Consider the following 9,991-nt stretch of genomic DNA (forward strand, 5'->3'; position numbering starts at 1 on the left):
GAAACTGCATTTTTTCAAAAATCCTAAGAGTCCTTGAATGTTATGATAATGGTAAATATGAACTACTGAATTTCAACTTCTATCATCTGGTTGTTATATCTGAGACCCATAATAGTTTAAATTAATTTTTAAAAAGAACCATGAACCTAAAATACTTGGAGTGGTAACCTGACCAGATATTGATGCCAACTTAATGGGACCCATTACTTATATTGCCAGTTTTCTCTAAAGACATCAGAATTGAACATTTCAGTCAGCTTCAGGAAATTGATGTCTCATGTTTTAACTTTGCATGATAATTCTCCATATATGAAGATGGAAAGCTTGCTTGCCAATTAGCCAGCTTGGAATGACAAAGTAGCCAGACTGAGGAATACACATTGAACTATATTTCAACAATTGCTTTTGAGCAGCAGAACAGCGAGAAGCAACATGGATTAGCAACAGCAAGAAATGAAAGACTCTGCTTATTTTCATTCTCATCTTTGAAAACAGTGGTGAGTGAGAAAGCAAATTAGGAAAAAAATGACCAAGAATGAAAAGCTTTTATTACAAACTTTGCAACTGCTGAAAATACCAGCCAACAATTAAACAACTGTTGTTTCTGGTTAAAACTCTAACACATCAAAGACTCTGAGGACTCAAACTGCATAACCCTAACTTTTCTTGACTGTACAGACACACACTTTTTAAAACTTCTACCTGTGTTTGTGCTCATATTTGACTATATTTTTCTCATGGTTATTAGACAGTTAAGCATTGCTAATTTTTTTCATCAATAAGCTATTGCAATTGGTTCCAGCAGTTTTGTTTAATTAACTTTTTTTATTTGAAGTGCAAGCTAAAAATAAATAAAAATATTTGTAACAAGACAGGAGACAATTCCTCTTCATCACGAGGTTATAACTGAGGTGTTAGATTTTTAACCATCAGTGGTGATGAGATCTGTTAAGCCACAGAGTTCTCAATGAATAGATAGTTCCCCAATTTACTTTATCACCAGGTGATTTTTGAGGGTGTGAGGGAAAGAGACAGGGAGAGAAAGAGTGCTTTCCACTTTTGTGTTAAAAATCCATTTTCTCCTTTGCTGTGCCCAAAAATCAGCTTTCCTGAAATGCAGTTCACTTGCATATTCACTTTTTTTAAGGGGATACACTCAAGATGGTGATGTTGCTGATTATGTCGGTATTTGGTGCCACACACAGTTGCCCTGAAGAAGGTGGCTTTGAGCTTCATGAGCCACTGCAGTCCATTTGGTGCAAGTACACCCACGATGCATTTATGGAGAGATTTGATCCACTGATATTGAAGGAACAGTGACATATTTCCAAGTCAAGATGATGAGTGGCTTGGAAAGGCAATTGCGGGTTGCAGTGTTCCCATGTATCTGCTGACAGTAGTGGTCATAGATTTAGAATTGTAAAGCAGTTGCTTCTTGTAGCATGGAAGGATTATATTTTGGAGGATTGAGGAAAACAGTTGGAGAGATGATTCACACAGCAGTTAACAAGCAGGAATTTGATACGTTATCTACAAGGATTGCACTGGGTATTTTTTCTGTTTTATCACAATGACATTCCCAGGAGCATCTATGTCATCTGTCTTCCCTTTCAAAAGGGTGAAAATGTCCTTCATGCCTGATAGTTTTAAGTACCATAATTATGCATTACAATGTTAGGCAGCATTTTGCAAAATCTGATGATGCGAGTGGGTGGTAATGGAGGAAACCTGTGTAAACCTATTGAGGCATTGGAATCACTGTTAAAGATTCCTTTCTCTGTGCATGATGATTGCACTTGTAGATCATATTTCTTGTTTTCCGTCAGCCCTGCAATGATGTCAAATTAGTTCTACATTTATGGAGTAGAATTCCATGCAATTCAAACAGACCGAATATCATGCTGAGGAAAATACTGAGCATGTTTATCGAATTCTGCAAACTGCACGAGACTGAAGACTCCTGCCATTTATGAGGTCCATGAAAAAACTAATTGGGAACTTGATTCTTGGTAAATTTTCCCTCCATAATCTTCCACTAGGCAATTATCTCAGAAGGTGCACAATGATTACAGTAGGTGTCCCATTTATTTAGAAGTTCCAAAAGATTATTACTATCTTAATGTCCTTAGAAGTCATAGTAATAAAAATTCATGGAAGTTTTTTTTAGTCCATAATTGTTGTTGGATAACATTAATTAGTAAAGGAAGTACACTGAGGTGAATACAGTTACAACTATTGGTTATGAACACTTCAAGCTCAGCCATTTTGATCTTAATGTACAGATTAGAGCAAGTATTTTGTTCCTTATTCTGAATTTTATGGAAGTGCATCAACCAAGGAGTTTTATTGATGTGACCACTGGGAGATATTTGTTCTTACAAGGAATTGTAACAGAACAAGCTTCTCAAAGACATGATTTTTTTTTTAAAAGAGGTAATGCCTTTTAACAGAATAAGAGTCCCAAGTGACTACACCATAATCCAAGCGTACTCTAAGCAATGCCTAACATAGTCTTTCATGTACTGTACTTGAAGTATAAAAGAAGATTTAGACTAGGTGCCATAGAAAATATTGGGTGTTATGGTTTGGCTCAGTTTACTATCCCTTGAACGAACTTAAAGGAGCCAGATGTAAGAAAGGTTAATGGTTTCAATAATCATTACTAGAGTAGACAAGGTTGTGCTGCTAATGGAGGTTGACCTTCAAGTAAACTGACAGTAAGTGGTACCAATCTTTCACTGCTTTCCAGGAGAAATGCTGTCTTCTTTGTTTGCTCTTTAGTTAATGCTCAACATGGCTTTTAAAGGTAAGCTTGAATATATCTCCTTCTAACTTCTACATTTCATGTGAATTCTTTATTTCATTTCTTCTCATCCTCTTCCATCCATGTACATCTTCACCAGAAGGCTTCCTTTTTGGAAAAAAATAGACTTGCAACAATAACCTCACAAAAACATTACCATAAAACTTCTTCATTTGTATATGCCTCAAAGTATTTTATATTGAAAAAAAAGCTCCAGCAGTACCATTAATCAATGACCAGGCATGTTATCTACATTCCATTTATATTTGCTTCCTGAATTAATCCAAAACCCAATTTACTTATGACACAAACCTGTCATTTCAATTTGAGACAAGTTTCTATCTTCTTTGAACAGGAACTCCCACTATCCATTTCATGATTTTAACAGCAAATTCAGCGGAGGACAATGTTTGCAAAAATTATGTGGAACTAAATTCCCACTTAATTCTCCAATCATACCAAAATGTGAGGTTTAACAAGGACCAAAATTAAATCTGTATTTGAAGAATGTGGTTTTATCAGATTATGCCAAATGGATCATCAAGTGCACTTTGAAGACCAGCAAAAGACACTTAGTCATATAAACGAATAGCAGATTGACATTCCAGTTGTCTAAAATTCACAACTTCCATTTCTGTTTCATGTGGCTTCTCTCTCTTCCTCCCTCTATACAAAATGCATAATATAAAATTATTTGTTTTCTTCATACAAAATTATTCAATTTGTTGTCTGGAGAATAACACTTTCTTATTGTGCTTCCTGCTGCTACGGATGTTCACTACATAATGTGCTTGCAGCACTCAAGCACACAAAATGCAAAAATTAAATGATAACCCAATTAAATCATCATCCCATGCATTCAAAATGGACAGGAAGTGTCAAAACCATATTACCTCATTACCTTTATTTTAATGCTGTTTTCTCGAAGGATAACAGCGGTGTTAATGAATATTTATGTTCAGATTTTTCGTGTTTCCCATTAACCTGAAGCATTATTATATGTTGAGTTTTGACAGCTGAATATTTTTAAGCTTTCTTTACCAAGGTTTTCTTGACCTATTTTAATCATTCACCTGAATTCCTTCTTCCATCTACTAGTAACTAAATCTATAATCACCCCAGCAATTTTGAACGTGTGACAAAGCTGCTCCTTTAACAAGGTTATGTTGTCCTTGTTTTTTTATCACAGAGGTCATAAAAGACAAGACTCTGAATTGTCTAAGTTGAAGTGTTTTAGGTCCAGTTTGATTATAGCTAACAGATATTGTCTCAGGCAAAAGGTTTTTAATTTGATGAAAAAAAATTGAGTAATGAAAGGGGAGTGGCCAGTTCTCCCAGCTCAGCTTTTCTCTGGTTTGGTTATTGACTGAAAGCAGTCAGGCAGGGTGATTATGGGGATTGTTGCAAGTATTTGGAATAGCATCATTAAGTTGGGATAATCTGTTGGGTTTTCGGAGAGGTCAAGTTATTTGGTATTCTGTTTTCTATTGTTAGTGTTTCATTCAGTAATCTTGTAAATAAATTCTGTTTGTTTAAAACTTGGTCGTTTCAACAGCGGTGTTTCTCCTGGAATATCTACTTTCTACCTGCTTAAAGCAACTAGCAAAGTTAGGGTCTGGGCTACTTTCTTGAAATGTTTTGAGGGGTCTGGCCTGGTCCATAACAAATGTTTCTGATTGTTTTCCTAACAACTTCCATATGTTAAACAGACCCAGATGTTCTGCCAACATAACTTTCCTTCCATTTCACCAAGATTGCTATAAAACACATACAATGGCACCATGACATAATTTGACCATCAATCACATTTACGAATAATGAAGGGTAGATGATGGCCTAGTGGTATTATTGCTGGACTGTTAATCCAGAGACCCAGGTAATGTTCTGGGGACCTGAGTTTGAATCACCACATGACAGATGGTGGAATTTAAATTCAATAATAAAGAAAATTTAGAATTAACAGTCTAATGATGACCATGAATCCATTGTTAATTTTCAGAAAAACCCGTTTGGTTTACTAATATCCATCAAGGAAAGAAATCTGCCATCCTTATCTAGTCCAGCCTACATGTGACTCCAGGTCCAAGCAACATGATTGACTTAACTGCCCATGGACAATTAGAGACGGGTAGTAAATGCTGGCCTAACCAGTGGAGCCTTCATTCCATATTTGAATACAAAAACTGTTATTTACAAACAAATAGAACATTGTAAATCTATAGGCACAGATAAACACAACGGACTTTTTAAGAAAAGATGCTTTATGTACAAGCTATGAATATTTCACTTAAGTGAAACCCAAAGGAGGGCTCCTTAAAATATGATGTAGATGAAGATTATTATGAAGAAAAGAAAAAAAAGAGGATGCATGATGTATGTCAGTTGAATTCAACATAGATTCAGGGCAAGTACAATAGGTTTAGAAGTAGGCTGGTTAAAAAGGGAAATATGGGAATAGAATGTCAGTCAATTTAAAAGGAACCCACAAATCTGTTATTGGCATGTAAATAATAAGTCAGTGATAGAGATAGCGTGGGCAATGTGAGGATCAGAGAAAATGGCATATGCTTAGAGGTGCAAGGCAAGGGACTAGAATACTTGCTGAGTAGTTTTTGTCAGTATTTAATGACAAACTATTGGTAGAAATGAAGATGGGGAAGCAATGGATAAGGGTCTGAAGATTGAGAAACTGGAGGCACTGCAAAGGCAAGCTGTACTTAGGGGAGATAAATCACCTGGTCTGAACAGCTTGTATCCCAGACTTTTGCAGAAAACAGGAATGGACATAATGAAAGGAGTTTGGAATAGTAACAGGATGTGTACCAATGTGCCTCCTTGCTGTTGTCCTATTACCTTTACCATGAGGCACACACACTGGAGACAGCCATGTTGCAAGCACTTCAATAAAAACACAGTTCAGACAAAGCTGAACAGACAACATGGTTTCAGAAATAGAGCTAAGATTGAATATTGAAGAATATATTTAAAAACTGCTACTGGCAGAGTCACACAGCAATGAAAAGTTCGACATGCATCTGAAAGAAACTGAAAAATACAAAGAACCAGGCTACAGCTGAAAGACTGTGTAAGACACAGTGTGTGTAACCTCTCCTCTCTCCACACTGATTGATATTGTCATGACATTGGATCAGAACCCCACAGTATCTATAGATATATTTTACTTTTAAATCCCAAATGTGTTGTTCTTAAAAGTGGGACTACTGCAGAAAAGCTGTGAATTTAAATTCAGTGACTATCTGGTAAAGTCCTGTGTGAAGTCAATGGAGTGTTTCACATGTAAATTGTCAGAGACAATTCAAACAAGGAGAGACGCAACAAGAATAGATAATGAGATGGCTGAGTATCTTTCCTTTCTTGGCAGATAGCCATCTTTTGCAGGCATGCCTCTTCAGGAATACACAAGGACAGAGGTTAAAAAGCAAGTTTCAACTTTACCAGAGTAGACTAATGGGTTTGAATGCTCTCATTTGTTGCAGCCTGCATTCTAGCATTAGTATGCTATGAAGATCATGTTTGAAGATCTATCCCCGGTCACCCTGTGTTGCACATAAAGCCTCTCTCTAACCCTAAGTACTACAGGCCAGTTAAAAGGAATCAGGAAACAAAGACTTTCTCTCAGTCTGAATGCTGTAATTCAATCATAGTTCAAAGGCATCAGAAAAGGCTCAGTGGTTAGTACTGCTGTCTCACAGCACCAGGGACCCGAGTTTGATTCCTGCCTCGAGTGACTGTCTGTGTGGAGTTTGCACATTCTCCCTGTTTCTGTGTGGATTTCCTCTGGGTGCTCTGGTTTCCTCCCACAATCCAAACAACTTGCAGGCCAGGTGAATTGGCCATGCTAAATTGTCAAGTCAGGGGTAAATACAGGGTAGGGGAATGGGTCGGGTGGGTTACTGTTTGGAGGGTCAGTGTGGACTTGTTGGGCCAAAGGGCCTGTTTCCGTACTGTAGGGAGTCAAACCTAAACTATAGAATCACAACCAATCTGCAAAAATAAATATCATGAAGCTAACTGTTCACCTATTGCTAATCTTCGCTACATTGGCCACAATGTCCAATTATCTGCTCATCAAAGACTGATCCATGTGCCTTTTTTTTTAGCTTCTATTTTGTTGGACCAATCTTTTATTCCTAATTTGTGTGGGTTTGTGTTATGTCGGTGTTTCTACTCGCAAGTAGAAATGAGCTAACTCACACTTCTTGTTATTTCAAGAAAACTGGGTTAAATTGGCTACTTTTAAAATATAACTTCATTACAGTCTGGGAGAAAGGCTTCCACGAGGAAAATGACCCTTTAAAAATTATAGCAAACCTTTTATTTATCAGCGCGTGGAGGACCAGGAGTGTGCCAGTTGATCAAACGTTCTGGATAATCAAGAGGTCCACACAACCGCAGTAAACCCTGACCAAGTGAAGCTTCAAGGCATCAACATCCTCAAAAATGTCTCTGTAAAAACATCAACACACAGTCTAAAATTGTGAAAATACACAAGAAGTATTAAAACTGTAATGCAGTTGGTATACACCTCACTGTTATATTTTATTTACAGCATAAGCACTCTGATATCGACATAGATCATGGTATTTGATGTATGCAATTTTTGTTGGTTTATCAAGTATGCTGGATGATACGGTGCCATAGAGTGATAGAGATGTACAGCATGGAAACAGATCCTTCGGCCCGACCCGTCCATGCCGACCAGATATCCCAAACCAATCTAGTCCCACCTTCCAGCACCTTGCCTATATCCCTCCAAACCCTTCATATTCATATACCCATCCAGATGCCTTTTAAATATTATAATTGTACAAGCCTCCACCACTTCATTCCATACGTGCACCACCCTCAGCGTGAAAAAGTTGCCCCTTGGATCCCTTTTAAATCTTTCCCCTTTCACCCTAAACCTATGCCCTCTTGTTCTGGACTCCCCCACCACAGGGAAAAAACTTTGTCTATTTATCCTACCCATGCCCCTCATGATTTTGTAAATCTCTACGAGGTCACCCCTCAGCCTTCAATTCTCCAGGGAAAACAGCCCCAGCCCCATCAGCCTCTTCCTATAGCTCAAAACCTCCAACCCTGGCAACATCCTTTCTTTTCTGTAAATCTTTTCTGATCCCTTTTGTGGAGGACAGGTTAAAATTGTAGCTGTAAGAACTGCTCCTTTTTTGATGTATTTTAGGTGTTGGAGGTGATTTCCTTGAATTCCAGGAGTAGCAATTACTGTTTTATAAGCTGTTGCATTGCTTTGAAACTTTGGGGGTAAACAATTAAAACGACAGCACTTTAAAAAAGGAGGAAGATAGACAAAGGCAGCCACCACATGGTCAGAGAAAGAAACCTACACTATTGTCTGACACAGCAGTGAATCTGCACAGTTTGCTGATTGAATTCAAACATCTCTGGACATTGAGCGTGTCTCAGAAAAAATAACAAACAACAAAATTCACAGCTGACATTGGAGGAACCTATGTGGGACAGCTCACAGCACAGGAGCAGGTAAGCGCCAGTTAAAACAAAGTTTGCTGTAACCTTGTTGCAAACAACAAATAAAGAAGGGGAACTAGTTCATCTATCATCACTTAGCAGATTGAGGTATCCTATCTTGGACAGTAAAGGCAGATGGTAAAATTTGACTCCAATAACATTCTGGAATCATAGCTAGTCTAATGGTGACCATGCAACCACTGTTGATTGTCATAAAATCCAATCTGGATCATCAGTGACCTTGATGGAAAGAAGTCTGTTGTCCTTAGCTGGTCTGGCCTAATTGTGAATCAAACCCAAAGCAACTGCGTCAACTCTTAATAGCCCTCCAGTTAGAGATGGGTAATGTATGCTGATACTAACCAGCAACTTCCACATCTCATGAACAAACATTAAATGGACAGCTAGCTTCAATGTCCTGACCAATAATTATTTCTCAAGCAACTTCACAAAGAAAAGCAGATTATCTAATTATTGCAACATTGATATTTTCGAGAGTTTGCCGAATACAAATTAATCGCCATATTTCCTGCTTTACCAAAATAACACTTCAAAAGGTACTTCATTAGTTGTTAAGTACTTTGAGACATTTGGTCATCATGAAAAGTAATGTATGAATGCAAGCCTTTTTGTCTATTTGAAAGGTGTCTGGCAAATGGAGCAGGATATGAGGCTAGTGGCCATTATTCACCTGCAGGACATGGGCATCACTGGCTGGGCACTTGAGAAGGCAGTGGTGAGCTGCCTTCTTGAATCATATCCATGTGCTATTACTGAAACCATTAGTAAGGGAATTCCAGGACCTTTACCCAACAGTTACATATTTCCAATTCAGGATTGTGAATAGCTTGGAGGGGAACTTGCAGTCTGCTTTGACCTGGATAGTATGAAAATTCTTGAGTGTTGTTGGACCTGCACCCATCCAGGCAAGTGGGGAGTAGTTCATCACACTTCTGACCCGTGCTTTGTAGATGGTTGACAGGCTTTGGGGAGTCAAATACGAGCTGGAGTATTTCTAGTATCTGATATGCTTTTGTAACCATTGTATTTATATGGTGAGTCCAGTTGACTTTTGGGTCAATAGTATCCTCCAGGATTTTGATAGTAGAGGATTTATAAGGATATGGCTTTCTAAAGATGCATTCACTCACTGTTTGACCACAAAGATTCTGAGGCTAGACGGCCACCATTAACTGTAACAATTACCTGCATCTACTGGCTTTATCTGTCAGGAGGCCTTTCTGTTGACAAGCAAAGAAAAAAATCTGAAATCTCTTCCTTGCCTGAGGCTTCCAGTGTTGTATCGCAGTATCTCAAGGCAAGTTATTATTTCCACTCCATTTTTTGTTCAGAGATTCTTCTCAAAACAGCTCCATCTGAAATGCATCTCACCTGTAAGACATGCAGGCTGGCTTTAAGAGGTGCAGACTAGCTTTAAGTTGTGTTTACCTCTCACGAATGTAGAGCACCAGCTGAGACAGGCAATCACTCAATGACTCACTTATCACTGGGCTGCATGCCATGATCAATTAACTTAACAGGTAGCACGATTTTACACGCTCTCTGCATTGCTACAAATGGGCGCAGGTTAATCCCACTTCACAATCCCTCATCTAATTACCAGCCTAACCAAAGTTTACCCTATAGGGATGAACATGAAACAGATAAAGGAAGCTTCTG

At 38.2% G+C, this 9,991-nt stretch overlaps 1 long non-coding RNA gene across 1 annotated transcript; it reads right to left on the reverse strand.

Moving 5' to 3' along the window:
* Positions 1-2,571: 2,571 nt before the first annotated feature.
* LOC122549553 lies at positions 2,572-9,691 on the reverse strand. The gene is made up of 3 exons (XR_006311573.1): positions 9,518-9,691; positions 7,136-7,270; positions 2,572-2,911 (listed from the first exon to the last, which is right to left on the reverse strand). It is a non-coding gene; the product is annotated as an uncharacterized LOC122549553 (long non-coding RNA).
* Between the last annotated feature and the right edge of the window lie 300 nt (positions 9,692-9,991).

Source organism: Chiloscyllium plagiosum, chromosome 4, assembly GCF_004010195.1.
Source record: "Chiloscyllium plagiosum isolate BGI_BamShark_2017 chromosome 4, ASM401019v2, whole genome shotgun sequence".
In the NCBI taxonomy this organism is placed as follows: domain Eukaryota; kingdom Metazoa; phylum Chordata; class Chondrichthyes; order Orectolobiformes; family Hemiscylliidae; genus Chiloscyllium; species Chiloscyllium plagiosum.